The sequence below is a fragment of the Bos taurus genome, chromosome 10, assembly GCF_002263795.3.
Source record: "Bos taurus isolate L1 Dominette 01449 registration number 42190680 breed Hereford chromosome 10, ARS-UCD2.0, whole genome shotgun sequence".
Classification (NCBI taxonomy): domain Eukaryota; kingdom Metazoa; phylum Chordata; class Mammalia; order Artiodactyla; family Bovidae; genus Bos; species Bos taurus.
The window spans coordinates 51,975,409-51,995,779 of record NC_037337.1 but is presented as its reverse complement, the minus strand read 5'-3'; positions in this window follow the sequence as shown (position 1 = coordinate 51,995,779).

Genomic DNA, 20,371 nt, shown 5'->3' with positions numbered 1-20,371 from the left:
CTGATACCTACTAGGTTACTAATGCTGAGACTAGTGGTTTCTCTTCCTCCTTTCCCTTCAATTTTACACCAGTGCCTCTCATTAGTACAATTTAGGTTGCAGTACTGCTGGCAACAGGGTCTGAGAAATGTCTGAGACAAGGGAGAGCTTAGAAGAGTGGGAACAATGCTGAGTATCAATAAGTAATATTTGCCACAGCGTCTAAGTCATGTAGTATATGTTCTGAGGTATCCCCAAACAAGGGAGAGAATAACTATATTTATTTGTTCATTTATCCGTTCATTCATTGTGTTTGTTAGATGTCGGAATTTTTGCACTTCTAAATAAGATCAAATATGTAAAAGCACTTGTAATTTATGTTATTCTTTTGACTCCATTAACAAATCTTAATTGTGAGTTCCCCAAGTACCCTTCAGACTATTAAGGATGCATAGTAGTACTGTCGAGATAGATATTCTGACAGTGCCAAAGTCATCAAGGAAATACAGGCCATAAGTAATATAGGCTTCCATTCACTTCAACTTTGACTTTTGCATCTGGTCTCCTAATATTTCTGGAAACTAGTGTCAAAAACATTTCTGAAAAATCACATCTTATTCTTCCCAACTTTTAAGCAAAATATATGTAAAAGGATCATATATCGAAATTAAGTAGTGATTATTCTAGCAATTCAAAAGTAACTTAATATTTGTGAATAATGTGAATCACCCACGTCAACAAGTAAAAAAGAGGTGTAGATCATATGATAATCTCAATAGGTACAAAAAAAGCATTTGATAATTACTCTTAGCTAATTAGTAATACAAGTAAACTTCCTTAATCTATTCTAGAGTATCCTTCTAAAAATCTATAGCAAACACCTTACTTCATGTTGAAATGTTAAGAGCATTCCCTTAGAATGGGAAATGAAGCAAGGATGCCTGCTATCTTAACTTTCATTTGTCACTGTGCTGGTTTTAAGGAAAGAAAAGAAATCATATGGAAGGACTGGGAAGAAAAAAATTCTACTTTATTCACAGATGATATAGTTTTATATACAAAAGTCTAAAAACATCAAAAGGTAATTTCAGAATTATTAAGTAAATTTAGCAAGGTCATTCGATACAAGATCCAAAACCCTGCTCTTTTTAGGTCAGAATAAGCAAGTAGAATATGAAAAGTTTAAATGACCCCATTACGCTGGTATCAAAAAATTCAAAACTTCAGAGAAATGAAAATAAAAAACCCAGTCTTACATGACTACCAACCCAATAGAATGGTTACAACAAAAAAGTAAAATGATACAAAATAGTGGCAAAAATGTGGGGTAACAGTAACTCTCCTACACCGTTGGTAGGAGTGCAAATTAGTGCAACTACTTTGGAAAACTGTTCAGCACTATCTAGGACAGTTGAACACATATGTACTCTGTGACCAGTATTACCACTTCTGGGCATATATCCAGTATAGATGTATACATGAGTTCATCAAAAATGCATAAGAATGCTTACTATAACACTCACAATGTCCAACTATTAGACCGACCATAAGTGCCCATCGACATTATTTTCATGTAATAAATACCACACAAAAACAAGAAGGAATGACATATAAGAACATCAACAACAGGGATAAATTTCACAAACAGAATGCTGAACAATAACAGAAAGCCAGGTACAACAGAGAATACACTAAATAGTTACATTTACAGTCAGCCCTCTATGACTGTGGGTTTTGCAATGACAGATTCAGCTGACCATGTATTGAACATGAGGACACAAAAGGCTGATTGTAAGGGATTTAAGCATCTCCTTATTTTGGTTTCCATGGGGGTCCTGGAACAAATTGAGAGACAAGTATATACAAAATTTAAAAAGAGATTGAACTTATTTACCAGTTTTATAAGTCAGAATAATAGTTACATTTGGTAGAAAGTAGTAAGTGGGACTTCCAGGTGGTGATAAAATTCTATTTCTAGATCTAAGTACTGGTTGCAGAGATGTGTTCACTTGTCAAACTTTTCACTATGATTTCTGCATATTTTTGCATATAATTATATCTCAATTAAAAACTTTTTAGAAAGGAAAAGAAAAGGAAGAGCCTAAGAAACTGGGAGGTGAAAGGGGATGATACAGGTAAAAAGGAGGAAGGAAACAATGTTTTTATCTTAAAAAGTGGGGAGTCAATAGATATTCATGGAACAAATAATGTAGGCTTAACTATTTTGAGGTGGCTAAGGTGGTGAACAGAGAAACAAAGACTAATGTCAAAACTATAAAATGAGGATGTGTGGCAGGAACGGGATGAAGTAATGAACTAAATCTTCATTTGTGATAGCAGTAAATTAATGGACAATCCCAAAACCAGAGAAAGAAACTAGGTACCTTAAAACCACAACTATTTGTTATTTCTCATAATTCTGTGGATTTGCTGGGCCCTTCCTCTACTGATTCTGCTTGGGCTCACCCATGGGCTTCATTCTCCCAGAAAGATGGCTAGGCTGGGCTGGATAGCCCAGTCCAAGGCAGCCTTACTTGCACATCTTGCTGTTGATGACGGCTGTCAACTAGGATACTTCAGTTCACCCCTATAGCCTAGATTGGTTTCCCTAAATGACTATCTCAGTACAGAATTTATCCAAAAGGCCAAAAGTGGAAGCTGCAAGACCTATTAAAAACTCAGATTTTGCAAAAACATCACTTCTGTCTTATGCTATTAAACAAAGAATATACCAGGGCCAACCCAGATTCAAGAGGTGGGGCAAATACTTTGCCTCTTGATGGAAGAAGTTGTAAAGTCATACTGTAAAGGGAGGAACATAACGGGAAGAGGAACTTGTGGCCACATTTACAATCTACTACCATATTCCCTCTGTTCACAGTTATTTACATTTCCTCTCATGCAGAAGAACAGAAGCAAAGTTCACACTGACTGTTTCTGGGAAGTATGTATAACAGGGGGTAAGGAAGAGCAGGGGACTTTTTTTAAAAAATTCTAAGCCACATTATTATTATTATTTTAATTATAAGTCACATTATCCCACATTATTCTTTTAAACACATTCATGTTGTATAAAAATTAACATTTATAACATTTATATAAGGTTTGGTACATATAAATTCCTTGCTTTGCAGAGAATAACAGGAAAGGCAGTTTCTCCTATTCTCCTTTAATAAACGCTGAACAATATTTACTGAATATGTATTTTAAGATATGTGATGTCATTAAACTACTCAGAACCAACATTCTTCAGTTTTGTCCTACCTACTAAGGATACTGTTTAAAAATATGACTGTATGTATGAAACATGCTTCTTAAACTAAAGATGTTTTATAGCTCACAATACATTATTGACCGCTACTGTTTCTATGCTGTACCTGGCACTTTATTAAGCTGTGCAGAGGCCACAAAAGGACCAGAAAATAAGATTCCTGCCAGCAAGGAATTAACAGTCTAAGTGAAGAGACAAGGAGGCACTCACAAACCAATTATAGGACATTGTGCTAGAATGTAAGGATACATGCAGACAGGGACATTACTCTGTTCACTGCAGCCTCATCAGGACCCCATATATAGTAAGATCTTGATAATTATGCATTAATGGAGGGAATGGGTCAATTGCCAGGCAGCCCACAATTCAGAGCCCAGACACAGTATTGATGGGAGTGCTGGCACAATCAACAAGGCAGAAATCAGAGTAGTTAGTTGTACTTATCCATGGCATCAAGGCTGGGTTTTATGTCCCATCAGCGTGTGACAAAGTCATAGTGCTACAAGAAGAGAAGACGAATACTCCAGCCCAGAAAAGGAAAGACTCAGAGGTGGAAAGGAGTTCAGACCACCTTGGATGGAAGCAGAGCAAGTAAGGGCTGTAGGGTCTCTGAGACAGTCCACCTTCTGCTTCTGTGGCAGCTGAGCAGACAGGAAGCAAGAGTGGGGAGAAGTAGAGAGGATGGAGTCGGCAAGGGATGGGAAGTATGCAGGACACCTGAGGAGGAGGGAAGGAACAAACCCCACCTCCCAAAGGACCACAGCAGAGCCCCAGTCACAAATGGTGCTGCCCTCCACAGGGAAGATCCCCCTTCTCCTCACACGCCATTCATACCAGAACTAGCAGAGAAAATGGGTGAGTTGGACATTCTCCCACCCACCAGGGTGCTAAAGCCTTTTACAGTGCAAGAGACACCAGTTACGTGATGACTGAGGGTCTTGGAGCATTCCAGAATGGTGGAAAGCCTAGGCTATAAGCGCAGCACCCCTGGGTTCCTATCCTGGTTCCAGTGCTCACAGCTCAAGATCCTCAGGCAAATGGACCTTTGTAAGTCTCAGTTTTGTCCTTTGAGATCAGTCTCTGCCTCACAGGTTGTGAGGATGAAATGAAGCCCTCCATGTAAAGGTCTAGGACCCCAGGGCCCTACAACTGTCAGGGAGAGTCATAGCTGTGAGACCAAGGAGGCTATATGCAGGTGCTGACTTTGATCTAGGGACTCAAAAATGAGTAGAATTTATTTAGTTTTTTATGTAAGCCATCTTTAAAGTCTTTATTGAATTTGTTACAACATTGTTTCTGTTGTTTATGTTCTGGTTTTTTTTTGGTTGTTGTTTGCTTGTTTTGTCATGAGGCATGTGAGATCTTAGCTCGCTAAACAGGGATTGAACCTGCATTCTTTGCCTTGGAAGGCTAAGTCTTAACCACTAGACCTCCAGGGAGGTCCCTATCTAGAATTTAGATATGTAGAGATGGGCAAGCCAGAGCATCCCACATGAGAGCCAGGAAAACAAAGCCCCAGTATAGAAAAACAGTATATGGAGGGAGTCACAAAGCTTTCTATCTGACCAGCTGTGGAGGATGCAAGGGAGCTATATCTGGAAGGGCAGATGGGTATCCTGGGGTGTCCAGAGCAAGAAACCTAGACCTCGTCCTGGAGCCAGTGGGGAACCACAAAAGGTTTAATCAGGGAAGTGACAGGGTCAGAGGTGGGAGGTGGGGCAGGAGGATGGTGAGGATGAATTAGAGGTGAAGAGTCCATGTGGGTGGAGGCCCAGCTCCTGGATGGGACAGTGGATGGCTGCCTTTCAAAAAGATCACCTCTGACATGTTCTAGGAAAGACCTATGGTTGAGAAGTAATTCTTAGGACTTTATTACTTTCGCAACTGGCTTCAAAGAGGGAGAAGACTGGACAAGAAGGTAGGAGATAAAGGGTCACGTTAATGATTGGAGTGGCAATGTGGTTCAGGAAAACATCGATACACCTTTTCCAGTCATTTGCCAAGAAGGTATGTGCAAGGAGCTCACGGCAAGCACAGCTCTGCAGCCCAGACAAGAGCTGAAGTCTAGATGTGGTCTGGCCTCAGACAAAATGAAAACTGGATTGCTCTCTGCATCTCCCTTGCACGAATTTAGGGTCCCATTGCACTGTCAGTACCTCTCCTCCCCTCAACTGCCCAGAGCCCATGGCCACATCCAAAAATACTATGTCTCTACATGCAGTGTGCTGTAGACGTGAATCCCCACAACGCTGCTCCCCAGCTGTGCGACTTCGGGCAGGTGACTTGTCTCAGTCCCTCGAGACTTCTGCAGTAATTTGAGATAAAGGTGAATCCTTCAGCAGTGGATTATTGCCAGGGAGCCTTAGTCTCTTCCTCCAACACAGAGGGAAATCTATTGAAATGCACAAGACCAAGAACCCTGTATGTCTCCGACTGCCAGGACTGCTGAGTGGCGTTCAGAGAGCTCATGTGGTTTCCTTTCAGGTTGATCCTAAACACACAAATGCTGTCTGTTCATAACACGAAGAGATGTCATAACCTGTGAGAACATCTGAACTTGTAATAAAGTTCAAGTCAGGTACTGGGGTAAATGTTCCAGAGACCTGTAGGTGTTCTCAGACCAAATTGTTTCTTATGAAAAAATTATAGGAATTACTGACACTAGTAAAGCAATTCCAAAATGAAATCTGATTCCATAAATTTTTTGTGCTGGTTTTAAAGTAAAACAGATTCATATAACATTATTTCCCTTTTGGATCTGGCAATAAGAGTGTTATTATTGCTACTGATAAGTCTTCACAAATATCAAGCCATTTATATGATATATATGTGATAAAAAAATAGACCCTTTCATATTTTCTCATTAAAAAGACAAGGTTCATGACAACTTTTATTCTCACTAACTCAAATTCTGATTAAGGTTTTAGTCTAGAGTTTAAGTTTTTATCTTCATATTAAAGAGGCTATTCAGTAATGAATGCAAACGTTGTAAGACTATGGAACTCATATTTGTCCACATGAAATACCAGAGAGAGTTAAACCCACCATTTAAATAGAACATATTCTTATCTGTTCAATCTTCAGTGGGCTTTACCTGTGGCATTTTCTTAGCTCAGATGAAGTTTTTTAATAAAAATTGAAAATAATAAAACCATATTTTAAAACATCTCTGCGTAATTCAAGCTAGACTTTCTTGAGTAGTCTGAACATGTGAAGTTTTATATATTGGCATTAAGAAAAATTTTGAAAGCAGCCTTGCAGTTACTTTCAAACCATTCAGGTCTTCCCCTTCATCATAATTACTTCATGAAGCGGGATAAATGTGAGAGAATCAGAGTTCTTCCTTGCAAAGAACTAATGTAGACTCAAGAACTCAGGCAAAAAGGGACTATATTGAACACACATCAGAGAGCATAAAGAATTAACAGAATATGTATAAGAAAACCAACAGTTTGAAGGAAAGAAAAACTAGTATAAAACTAAAAAAACTTGATTTTAGGAATTAGAAATAATTCAAGGAACAGAAAGTATCAAATCATGAGCAATTAAGAAAGTTAATATTAAGACAAACCGTTTAATACCTAAAGGGAAATATTAAAATATATTTATTATATATAAATTTTATATACATAAAATTTTAATGCAAATATATGAATTATATGTACATATATAAACTCAGGGTTTTGTTCTATGTTATTGTTATGTATGTAAAAGTTTGTTACCATTTAGCAAGAGTCAAAAAACAAGGTTTGAAATTATAAAAAGTTTAAAAATTTAATAGTAGGGCTAAAAATAAACTAAAAGTAAGTCTTTTACATTAGAAAGCCAAAACCCAAACAGATAAGAAATATGACAGAAAATATGAGACACAGAAAGAGTATTTAAAAATCTAGTAGGCTTACTATCCAACTAATTGGTGTTATAAAAAAAAAAAAGTCTAAAGAAAATGGAAAGAAGGATTTTATCAAAAATAATAGAAAAAATTTCCCCCAAATGAAAGTTTTAAGTCATCAGACAATGACTTTTCCCAGCTCAATAAAACTTCTGAAAGATCTACAACCAGACATACGAAATCAAGACTAAAGAAATATAAAAAGCCTCCAGGGTGTTTTGTGGGGGGTGGGGGGACAGAGTACCTACAAAAAACAAGAAACACTCTGACATTGGTATCTTATGAGCAATACTGGATGTCAGAATAAAACTGGAGGGAAATGAATTTTGAAGGTAGAGTTGTATACTCAGCCAAGCTATCAATCAAATGTGACTTACCTAAACAAAAACATTTTTGGACAAACAAGACCTCAAAAACTACTTCTGACTTTAAGCAGTTACTAAAGGACATACTCCAGAAAGAGAAAGATGTGGATCCGGAAGGTTGTATAGAAAAGTCCCAGGACAGCTGTACAGAAGACAGCGACAGATCCTAACTCAAGTCAGGGAGCCTAAGACCTGAAGAAAGACAGGGGCTCTTTAAGAGTTACTATATCTGAAAGGCTTACTAAACTTGAGGCTCTGGGAAAGTCACACTCTTCTTTTGGTCAGAAAGAAAAGAAGAGAGGGTGAGAGGAAGAAAAAAGAAAGATAAAAGATGAGAAATGGCAGGAAGAACAAAGCCTGTACAAGAAGGTAGTGATCCACATACAGAGCAAAGTAAAGTTACATGATTTTAAGTAACCAACAGAGTGAAAGAAAAGAAAAGCCATTTGACTTTGATGTTATTGTGATTCCTTCCTTTCAAGTAACCTGACAAAGGACCCTTAGATTGGAATATATAACCCAAGGATACTCCCCCTCCCTGCAGTGGGCAATAATTAGGTAATCATAATAATGTGAAGGCCTTCTTTGTGAATTATAACTTTTAAGGTCAACCATAGAGAAAGCAGGGAAGCCCTTATTACAATTGCAGAACAGAATGCAAATCTTACGAATGTTGATAACATAAGAGCAATGTACAGCTGACAAAAAAGGTTCCAGATTAATTCAAATGAAATTGCTGGGGAGGAATCCAGATGAATCACATCACTTTGAAATGCCAAAATCCTAAATTTGGTCGATTCAGCAAATTTGTTATTCATTAATTTGCGCTTTAGAGAATTGGGCTGCTTCTTACAGGAGATAAGAGATTAAAGAGAGAGAGTGATAACCTTAAGGGGACTAAAATACTCACTGAAGGTGATAGAATATGAAATAGAGATTTAACCATAAAGTTTAAAATATTAGCTATAGAAGAATTTTAGAAAATAATATAATTATCAAACATCAGGAAGGGAAGAGGTTAGGAAGTACAGGGACATGACTTAAATCCTCATCTATTATAACAAGGAGTCAATAGAATGTTATAAAGCTGATAAAACTAGGCAAGAGCAATATAAGCTTATTGTTTTGAATTTCAGACTGAATCACAGAAGAATGAACAAGAAACAGCTAATAATGTTTGTCTTAGAAGAAAAGGACTAGGGCTCGGGTGAAGTAGGCCAGGAGATGTTGCTTTTCATTGTATGCTTGCTTTTGGTATTAGCATTTTACTTTTATACTGAGTGCATCAATTGTATTAATAATATTTCTAGGTGTGTGTATGTATATTTTCCTTACAGGCAAAGGAATTTTATTTTCCTTAGCTGTCTTTGTTTTCCTAGGTCTATCCTAGTGGTTGGCACAATAGTAATAAAATAACAACAATAACAGTAGAAGTATCTATTTGTTAAGCACCTACCATAACCCAAACATGTGCAAGTGCTTCACATATATATCACTATTCCTTACATAACCCTGCAAGGTAAATATTCCGTCTTTCAAATAAAGAAATGGATATAAAGCAGTTAAAAGAAAAAAACTGTCCAAGGACACACATCTGGTTAGTGGTGGAATTTGAACCCAGGTTCTAAAAACCAACAGGATTTGAATCTAAAAAACTGACTGTCTCTAAGAACTTTTAAACAAAATTTGAAGAAACTATTGTGAATGAATGTGAATAAGTGAATGCATACAAAACTAAAAATTAATGTCAGTTACATTGCCCCATGCCTAAAAAAAAAAATCATTCTATCTTGCTACACGAATCACCACCTAGAACCAAAACACTCTAGATTTATAAATCTCCTGTTCCTGAAATAACTTGAAAAGGCTATTATGTGAGGCAACAAATAAAGTGTGGTGGAAGCCAGAGGGAAAATTTAAATTCTCAGAAGTAAGTAGAGGGCTTCGCTGGTGGTCTAGTGGTTAAAAATCTGCCTGCCCAGCCTTCAGAATGGGAGAAAATAATAGCAAATGAAGCAACTGACAAAGAATTAATCTCAAAAATATACAAGCAACTCCTGCAGCTCAATTCCAGAAAAATAAATGACCCAGTCAAAAAATGGGCCAAAGAACTAAACAGACATTTTTCCAAAGAAGACATACAGATGGCTAACAAACACATGAAAAGATGCTCAACATCACTCATTATCAGAGAAATGCAAATCAAAACTACAATGAGGTACCATCTCACACCAGTCAGAATGGCTACTATCCAAAAAGTCTATAAACAATAAATGCTGGAGAGGGTGTGGAGAAAAGGGAATCCTCTTACACTGCTGGTGGGAATGCAAACTAGTACAGCCACTATGCAGAACAGTGGAGATTCCTAAAAAACTGGAAATAGAACTGCCATATGACCCAGCAACCCCACTGCTGGGCATACACACCAAGGAAACCAGAATTGAAAGAGACACGTGTACCCCAGTGTTCATCACAGCACTGTTTATAACAGCCAGGACATGGAAGCAACCTAGATGTCCATCAGCAGATGAATGGATAACAAAACTGTGGTACAGATACACAATGGAGTATTACTCAGCCATTAAAAATAATACATTTGAATCAGTTCTAATGAGGTGGATGAAATTGGAGCCTATTATACAGAGTGAAGTAAGTCAGAATGAAAAACACCAATACAGTAATAATAATGCATGTATACGGAATTGAGAAAGATGGTAACGATGACCCTATATGTGAGACAGCGAAAGAGACACAGATGTATAGAACAGTCTTTTGGACTTTGTGGGAGAAGGCAAGGGTGGGATGATTTGAGAGAATAGCACTGAAACATGTATATTACCATATGTGAAACATATCACCAGTCCAGGTTTGACGCATGAGAGAAGGTACTCAGGGCTGGTGCACTGGGATGACCCAGAGGGATGGGATGGAGAGGGAGGTGGGAGGGTGGTTCAGGATGGGAAACATATGTACACCCATGGCTGATTCATGTCAATGTATGGCAAAATCCACTACAATATTGTAAAGTAATTAGCCTCCAATTAAAATAAACATTTTTTTTAAAAAAAAAAGGGGCTGAGCAAAGAAAGAAAGTTAAAAAAAAAAAACAAGCACATTGACACCAAACACCTACTGTTGGAGAAAATAAAGCGGATTGACAGTACCTATGAAAAAAAAAAAAAAAAAGAATCCGTCTGCCAATGCCAGGGACACAAGTTTGGTCCTGGTCACACATACCATGGAGCAACTAAAATCCGTGTGCCACAACTATGGAGCCCATGATCTAGAGCCCACAAGCCACAACTACTGAAGCCCACGCGCCTAGAGCCCATGCTCAGCAAGAAGAGAAGCCACCACGAGAAGCTCGGCACGGCAACGAAGAGTAGCCCCAGCTCACCACCACTACAGAAAGCTCGTGTGCAGCAACGAAGCACAGCCAAAAATGAGTAAATAAATAAATAAATCTTTTTTTAAAAGACCAAATTATAAGGGAAAAAAAGGCAAGTGAAGAGATTTTGCCCAGTATTAGAACAAATTGAAGTAATACAGGCAGAAGAAACACTGAGTCGTAAATACATATTGAGTCAATCTCAACATTTTCAGCCTTCTGAGTTAAGTATTATTTTCAAGCAGATTTAAATGGTTTAGGGATTAGGGCTTAACACAAAATTAATTTGCCTAAGTGGTCTATGTCTTTGAGCCCAAAGAAGGTCACAAGGATGTGAGCGTGCATACTGCCTTAAGAGCACAGTACTGGTCCCTAGGCCCTTTTGATCATCTACTCTATCAATAAAAAAGACATGTTATACTGATATTGAATTAAGATATGCATTATAGTACATATACAGATCAAAACTCCTTAAAAGAATGAAGTAAATCCAGCAAGCAAACAGAAGTTCTACTTTTTCTTCTTATCCTCCAATGGGTAGTCTTTTACAAGCCTACCTTCAATTTAGAAGAACACGTATCTATGTGATTACCACACAATGAGCAAGTTGTGTATAAAATAAAACAAAAATATTATAATTAGAGCTAACCCTTATTAAGCACTTACTTGTACCAGGCTCTGTTCTAAGCAATCTATGTGGTTTTGTTTTAGCTCATTTAATCCTTAAGACAATCTTATGAGCAGTTGTATTATTAACCCCCATTTTACCAAAAAAAAAGATAAACCAAAAGACTAAATAAGTTTCCTGAGGTCATACAGCTGGTAAGTATTGGATCTGGGCTACTTTTTAAAACGTAAATGTTTTATTTTGGAATAATGTTATTAACAGGAAAGTTGCAAAGATAGTACAGAGTTCCCTTGTAACATTGCACAGCTTCCTCCATTGCTAAAATCCTATATAATCAGGATACATTCAGCAAAACTAAGAAATCAACAGTTGTACATTAACTCAATTCCAGGCTTTACTTGGGTTTCACCAGTTTTCCCACTATTATCCTCTTTCTGTTCCAGGATCAATCCAAAAGAAGTATGCACGCTAAGTCACTTCAGTCATGTCCGACTCTTTGCAACCCTATGGACTGCAGCCCGCCAGGCTCCTCTGTCCATGGGACTCTCCAGGCAAGAATACTGGAGTGGGTTTTCCATTTCCTCCTGCAGGGGATATTGCCATACACCTCCTGATTTGGTGCATCAGTGTTTTAACAGAGAAACAGTCACAGTAGGATGTGGAGATGGACACGTATATATCGGTCCTTCCCTCTCCCTGATTCTGCAGGTCATCTTTCCTCTATGCATATCTTTGTGTCCAAATTTCACCCCTGATAAAGACACAATAATATTAGATTAGGGCCCACCCTAACAACCTTGTCTTAAGTTGATCATCTACAAAGATCCTATTTCCGAAAAGTGCACATTAACAGGTATGGAGGGTGAGAACTGCATTTTGGAGGTAGTCACAATTGGAGAAGGAAATGGCAACCCACTCCAGTATTCTTGCCTGGAGAATACTATGGACAGAGGAACCAGGCTACGGTCTGTGGGATCTGAAGAGTCGGACACAACTTAACGACTAAACCACCACCACCACCACAATTCAGCTCATAACTAGGTACACCTGAAGTCAACAGGGCAGCCACCAGGAAGGGCAGACTAGAGAGACTCTTAGGAAGGGCCTGAGCTGCTGTCTACAGGCAGAATTTCTTCTGCTTCAGAGCATCCTTTGATCTTAAGGCTTTTCAACTGATTCAATCAAGCTCACCCAGATTATCTAGGATAATCTTACTCATTTAAAGAAAACTGATTATGGACTTTAATCACATCTGCAGAATACCTTCACAACCATATCTACATTAGTGTTTGACTGAATAACCAGCGACTGTAGCCTAGCCTGACACATTAAACTGTACATACCTTGTAATACATTTAGATTCCTAAACATAAAACTTACTCCCTTAACCATGTTTAAGTGTACAGTTCTCCCTTTGTCTTTTGAGGTTAAACAAGTCTTCTACAAAGCCCAAATGCTCCTCTAATGTTGACTGGTTTATTATTAAGGCTATGATGACACCTTCCCTTGCTAATCAGCAGAAAGGAAAAACCTGAAATAAATGTTCATAGGCCAAGGCAATAGGCCTTGCAAGGTAAGTGCAGCAGGTGGTCAGGGTTCCCAGGCTTGTGCCTCCACTGGGGGAACATCCAGATGGCAGCTCTCGGCTTGGGGTAGCAGAGGTCAAGAAGCCAACAGGGCCTAGGCAAACCTCTACAAGATTTTGCTGAGGGAAAACATAGGTACTGTACAACTTTCTCTTCCTGCCTTCCCGATCTTTAAATTACTGTCAAGTTCTCAAGTGAGAATCTTGATAATTAACCGAAAGAGAGAACAATCTTCGGCTGGGTGTGGATCACCAGAATGGTAGTTAAGGAAAAGCAATCCCCACCACCCTATCCACTGCAGGCAACAAAGAACTTACTGTCCCGAAGCTTCATCATTAACCAGACTGGTAACCCCCAGCAATGTCCAAGGCCTACCAAGGTCACATTTTGTACCTTTCACTACTTTACACGTTTTAACAGAAAGGAACTACTTTTTAGAAGGGATTACAAGACTGTTTCCCTAAAACAGCTGCAGAGACAGGAGGATAGAGTCTTGGGGTATTGAAAAGAGGCTCCTTGGACTAGGGGCCCACTCTACTTCAGTGAAAGGAGCCTCCATTCACCTATAGCTATCACCTGTTCAACCGCAACATACCTACAGCTATCATCCACTCCCCTACAACTCTCACCTGCTCACCTACAGCTCTGCTCTGCAGGTCAGAGGCTGACATCAAAAACCATGACAAACTCTGAGGACAGAATGAGTAATTCTACAATCCTAGAAATCCAGTCCACTCCAGTTTGCTCATACCATACAACCTATTCCACTGCACAGATGAGATCTAATGCTTTGCCCTCCTTGAGGTCCACAGTGATTGCTCAAATACCACTGGGAATGACAATGACCCAAAGCAGCCCCCACACAGACAGTGGGCATCTTCGGGAACTTCTCTCCTGCTTTCCAGCCAGAGTCTCAGACCCATCCCAGAAAAGCTGAACCAAACGTCTCCCCCTCTGCTACAGGAGCTTGCCTGGAGTCAAGGGTGTTACAATGTGAGGCTAATTATTGTAGCCTTTTAATATGCTCTCCTCTGAAGCCCTCCCGGGAAGGATAAAATAAAACACTACATAATAATATATGAAATGAATGGTGGACCTGGAACCTTCAGTAATTGTGTGACCTTGGACAAAGCAGTTGACCCAGACTTGCAATCTCATTAACACAGGAGAGAGAGGGGAGAGGCCGTTTCCTTTCCCTTGCCAGGGTGAGAAGGGTCAGGTAGAGCCAGGGAGTTTCAAAGTGGACCCGGGAGAGGCCGCTGCCTTGTGGGAGACACAGCGCCTGGCTATTCTTTATGTACGCCCTACAATTTTTGTTCAGCTGACAATCTCAATTTTATCTGCTGAAGTTGGGGGGTTTTTTGCCTTGCTTTAACTATGAACTATGTTATACACACAGAAGGGTATAAGAAGCTTACCTACAGCTCTGCTCTGCAGGTCAGAGGCTGGTGTCAAAAAACAGGACAAACTTTGAGGATGGAATGAGTAAGTCTACAATCCTGGAAATCTGTCCAGTCTACTCCAGGCTGCTCCTACCATACAACCTATCCCACTGCACAGATAAGATCTGTGCAGAAGGGTATATATACAACGTTTAGAAACCACTAACAACACGAACACCTGTGTATTTGTCTTTGGCAAAGTCCATTAACAATTCCCAGGAAATAAAAATAAAATCAGAGTGGTAGAACAAAATCTAACCTTCCTTCTTCTTTGGTGCTTCGTCTGGTTTCACTTGCTCATACACAAGCCCCGCACTTGGCCCTTCAGACCAGAGATCCTTCTGGGAAATGGCCCAGCGGACACCCAAGCTCCCCAGCTCTGTGCGGAAGCGCCAAGCACGGTGCCTCAATTCAAGATGGCCGCAGCATCCGGGACAGCAACGCTGCGAACAGTCGCAATCTGAGCCCTGAGCAGCACAGCTGCGCCCAGCCTAGAGAACTCCACCCTCGCCTATCTTCACCCACCTCAGAGACACCTGGTCTTTCAGGTGGGACTTGTGCTATACAGCAGGGGGTCCCCAACCTCCAGGATGTAATAATGCCTGATGATCTGAGGTGGAGATGATGTAATAGTAATAGAAATAAAGTGCATAATAAATACAGTGAGCTGGAATCATCCCCAAACCATTCCCTTCCCCCACACACAAGCTGTGGAAAAAATTATCTTCCACAAACCAGTCCCTGGTGCCAAAAATGTTTGGGACCCCTGATGTAGAGCATGAGCTTGCACCCCTCGATTCTTGGATCAAAGCGTAAACCTTTATTCTGCTTCTGAACTGAACTGGATGTCATTCTGTTGGCGCGAATGACACCAGGCAGGAGAATCATAGTTGGGACCCAACTTGCAAGGCTCAGTAACATATTCACCATTGCTGCTGCTGCTGCTGCTAAGTCGCTTCAGTCGTGTCCGACTCTGTGCGACCCCAGAGACGGCAGCCCACCATTCGGGAATAGAAATAGAATCTTCCCAGGTGGCTCAGTGGTAAAGAATCCGCCTGCCAAGGCAGGAGAGATGCAGGTTCGATCCCTGGGTCGGGAAGGTCCCCTGGAGTAGGAAATGGCAACCCACTCCAGTATTCTTGCCTGGGAAATCCCACGGACAGAGGAGCCTTTCAGGCTACTGTCCATGGGGTCACAAAAAGCTAGACACAACTGAGAGACTGAGCATGCACAGATGCAGGTATAGCATCTTACATACCTTAAAATCCCCACTCGACTCCTCCACATCACTTCCTCCTTCTTCCCCTGCTAACCTTAATAGGCTGATTTTGTGTTAATGGTTCTCTCTTTTCTTGTCACCCATGAATGTGTCTCTAAAAAAATAGACTAAATTTGCTTTTTGACATTTATATCAATCCAGTCATACTGTTAGGAGTTGATCTGTGACTTGCATCTTGTGCTCAATTTTATGTTTTTAAGATTCCTTCATGCTTTTGAGGGCAGCTCTTGAGTAGGGCTTTCATTTTCACTGCTGTCTCCTATTTCTTCATATATTGAATCAAATAAATCAGAATGTATGTATTCATTCTTCTGTTGATGGGCATTTGAGTTGTTTCCAGCTTGGAATCACTATCAGTGCAGCTATGAACACTCTTGCATGTCTCCTGGCACACATGTGTAAGAGTTTCTTCAGCTAGGAGTGGAATTGCTGGACATAGAGTGTGTGGATGTTCAGGTTTACCAGGTAATACTAAGTAATGCTATCCTGTTAGTCAAAGTGATTGTACCAATTTATATTCCCACTAGCAGTTAATGAGCTCCTTGCAAACAACCTCAACACTCTAAATTATCAACTTTGTTGTTGCTAATTTATTAGTATAAAATGGCTTATCATTGTAGTTTGAATTTGTAATTCTCTGGTAAATAATGAGATTGGGCATCTTTCCATATGATTGTGAGTCATATGTGTGTTCTTCTGTAAAATGCATTTGCCTACTATTTTGTCATTTGTTTTGTTTTTATTGCTTCATAAGAATTGTTATATATTCTGTAGTCATATACACTTGAAGCTATATATTGCAAATCTCTATCTATTGTATCATTTGTTCACTATCTTAAATGTATCTTCTGATAACAAAGTTCTTAAGCTGAACATAGTTGAATTTGCAACAATTTATAGAAGTTTTGATCCGTAATAGGGCCTATCAACTTCTGCAGCTTCTTCAGGATTGTTTGACTATCCTTGGCCTTTAAATTTCTGTGTAAAGTTAAGAATCTTCTAGCCAAGTTCTACCAAAAAATAAGCAAATAAAAACTCCTACTGGAATTTCACTAAATATATAGATCAAAAAATGAAATTGTAAACTCGTTCATTTTTTGATCTATAGATTTAGTGAAATTCCAATGGTACACATGGTGTATATCTGCATGGTTTTAGGACTAAAATACTTCAGTAAAGTTTTAGAGCTTTATCTCTACTTCCGTCTCTTTTATAAATGTATTTACTAAGCACTTAATTTTTTATTGCTAATGTAAGTGGTGTCTTAAATTTGTAGTTTCTAATTACTGCTGGTATATTGAAATACAATTAATTTTTACATTAATTTTATTTGCAGATATCTTGTTGAACTCTTATTAGCCCTAATAATTCATATATATTTTGGAATTTCTACAAATAGTGACATTTGTTTCTTCCTTTCCAATTTTTAGGCTTTTCATTTCTTTTTCTTGTCTTACTACCCTAGCTATGAACTCCTATACATTGTTGAACAGGAGTATTAGAAGGGGTATCTCTGCCTTATCCCTTGAATTTAAATTTTTGACGATTAATAATGATGTTTGCTGTAGGTTTTTAAGAGGTTCTTTTCCAGATTAACAAATACCTCTTCCATTTTTAGTTTGCTTTAACTGCATTCCAGAATTTTTAAAACATCATATTCAGTTCTATGTATGTAAATTTCCATTAGACATTTTCTTTGATCTATGAGTTGTTTAAAGTGTGCTTTTCATTGCTAAATATAAGGATGTTTCTCATTATGTTTTGTTATTATTTCTAACTTAATTACATTTGAAATTTATTCATAGGAATTTCCATGAGTGCTTAAAAAGAAGAAATAATCTCCAACTGCAGAGTCCAATGTTCTCCATTTGCCCGTTTTATCAAGTTTATTAATGTGTACTTTAAATCCTCTGTATCTTTACTGATTTTTTAGTTTAGTTCTTACTGTTTAGCTTCCCTGGTGGCTCAGAGGTTAAACCATCTGCCTGCAATGTGGGAGACCCAGGTTCGATCCCTGGGTTGGGAAGATCCCCTGGAGAAGGAAATGGCAACCCACTCCAGTATTCTCACCGGGAGAATCCCATGAATGGAGGGGCCTGGTAGGCTACAGTCCACGGGGTCGCAAAGAGTTGCACACGACTGAGCGACTTCACTTTCTTTCTTTCTTTCTCTCTTACTGTTTAGTCTGTTAATCTCTGATACAAATGTGTTAAGATCTCCTTCTAGTGCAATAGATCTGTCTGGCTTCCATTTGCATTGTCATTTGTTTGCTTTATGTATTTTGAGACTCCATGTGTATATATGTAATATATATTATATACATTTTAAATATATATCTTATTACTAATATATATGAGATGGTATTTCATATGTTATATACATCTACATATAGCTATGTATGATATATATATATAAGACATATACCTATGTCTTACAAGTTTAGAATTACTATGTATTTGGGCAAAATTAAGCCTTTTACCATTATATGGTGACATTGCTCATAAAACTGTTTGGCTTAAAGTCTGCTTTTTTTTCTTTTTTTTAAATATTTTGGCTGCATAGTTGTGGCATGTGTGTGTCATATGGGATCTTTAGTTCCCCAACCAGGGATTGAACCTGTGTCATCTGCATTAGAAGGTGGATTCTTAGCCATTGGACCACCAGGAAAGTGTCTGTTTTTTTCTGATATTATTTTTCCATTTTTCTTTCGATTAGTACTTGCTTATTGTGTCTCTTTTCATCCTTTAACTTTCAATATTTCTATATCCTCAGGTTTAAAAAGCATCTCATGTAAATAGCATATGCTAGGTTGTATTTCTTTGTCCGAGTTATTGATTTTTGTCTGTTAACTCAGGACATAAGTCCTGTTGTATTCATAGTAATTACTGATATATTTGAGTTTATTTCTATCATCCTACTATGTGTATATATTTGTCTCTCTTTATTCTTCTCCCATACCCCACATCTTCTGAATTAAGCAAGATTGCTGTATTTCATTTGTCTTTTATTCATTTACAATTTATCATATCCATATCCTTTTTGTGGTTTGCCCTAAAAATTATAAAATGTATTTCTAACAATTTAATAATTCTATAATTAATAGTTTAACCCCCTCCTGAAAAAGTCAAGGTCCTTAATTTTTTTCCTTACTTCCAATTATCTGCCCACCTAATCCAGTGCTTATGTCATGTGGTATTTTACTCCTAATATTTTTTTCCCTGAAAATAGGACATTTTAATCATGTTATATGTTAAGATTTATTTAGATTTAAGTTAAGGGTTAGAAGTTATGTTTGATTCTTTTTCAAGTCTATTTGCTTCTTGTTCAAATTTTCAAGGCTTGTTCATATTTTGCATAGTTATTTTACTTGTGTTCAATACATCTAACATCTAATGCTCTGGCTGATCTACTTCTAGTATATGTTTGTTTATTATTATTTCTATTTTTTGCTAGTTCTCTCAATCATAATACTTTGTTTCCTTGTGTGTTTTTGAGTTTGTTAGTTTGTTTGTTTTAACTATAAGCTGCTCATTCTCCTTGGATATCGTCTATGGAAATTCTGAGAGAACTGAGTTGCAGCAGGATTCCTCAGGAATATATTTGTGTTTATGCAGCTGGTCATGTCAGATATTACCAAACTGAGAACATGTTAAATGTTCACACCTAGATATTTAGGGCTGCACATGTGGAATGAATTTGAACTGCAAATTCAAGAGAGAGTCAGTTTATGCCTGGTCCAAGTGATTATCGTGGTTGAGACCAACAACTTTTCTTGCTTCTCTTTCTGTGTTCACCATAAAACATTTCTAATCTTTAGGGATTTCAGCTTTATTTAAGGATCTCTTATGATGCACCCTACTTTGATCAAGCTCTGGACTTAAAACTCTCCATCCCATCCCCATCAACCTCCAAAGCAGAAGACCAAGGTGCCAGCATCTGGCAGAAACTTCCAGGGTGGAGGCAAGCTTTGGAATTCATTTACCTCTCTGAGTTCTTGGTTTCAGTTTGTTTGGGAGCTAAGAGGATTTCTTACCTCCATGTCAGCTCAGAGAGGCATTTTTAAAGATTTTTTAAAAATATACTTTATTCAATACTTCAGTTGTTTGGGGGGGGGGGAATTATTCTGGCTATCTAATTTACTCTATTGCTGGAAACAGAAATGATCAAGCTGGTTTATTTTTAGCCAAGGCTAATTTACAGATCAGTCTGCACCTGTGAACCTGAACCAATTTGCATGAATGTGCCTTCCTTTTCCAGCTAAAAAGAATTTCCAAAGATGATAACCAATGGACTTTTGTTGGAGAAAAACAAATAGCATGCCAGTCTGGACTGATGTTGAAGCTGAAACTCCAATACTTTGGCCACCTGATGTGAAGAGCTGACTCATTGGAAAAGACCCTGATGCTGGGCAAGATTGAAGGCAGGAGGAGAAGGGGACGACAGAGGATGAGATGGTTGGATGGCATCACCGACTCGATGGACATGGGTTTGGGTGGACTCCAGGAGTTGGTGATGGACAGGGAGGCCTGGCATGCTGCGGT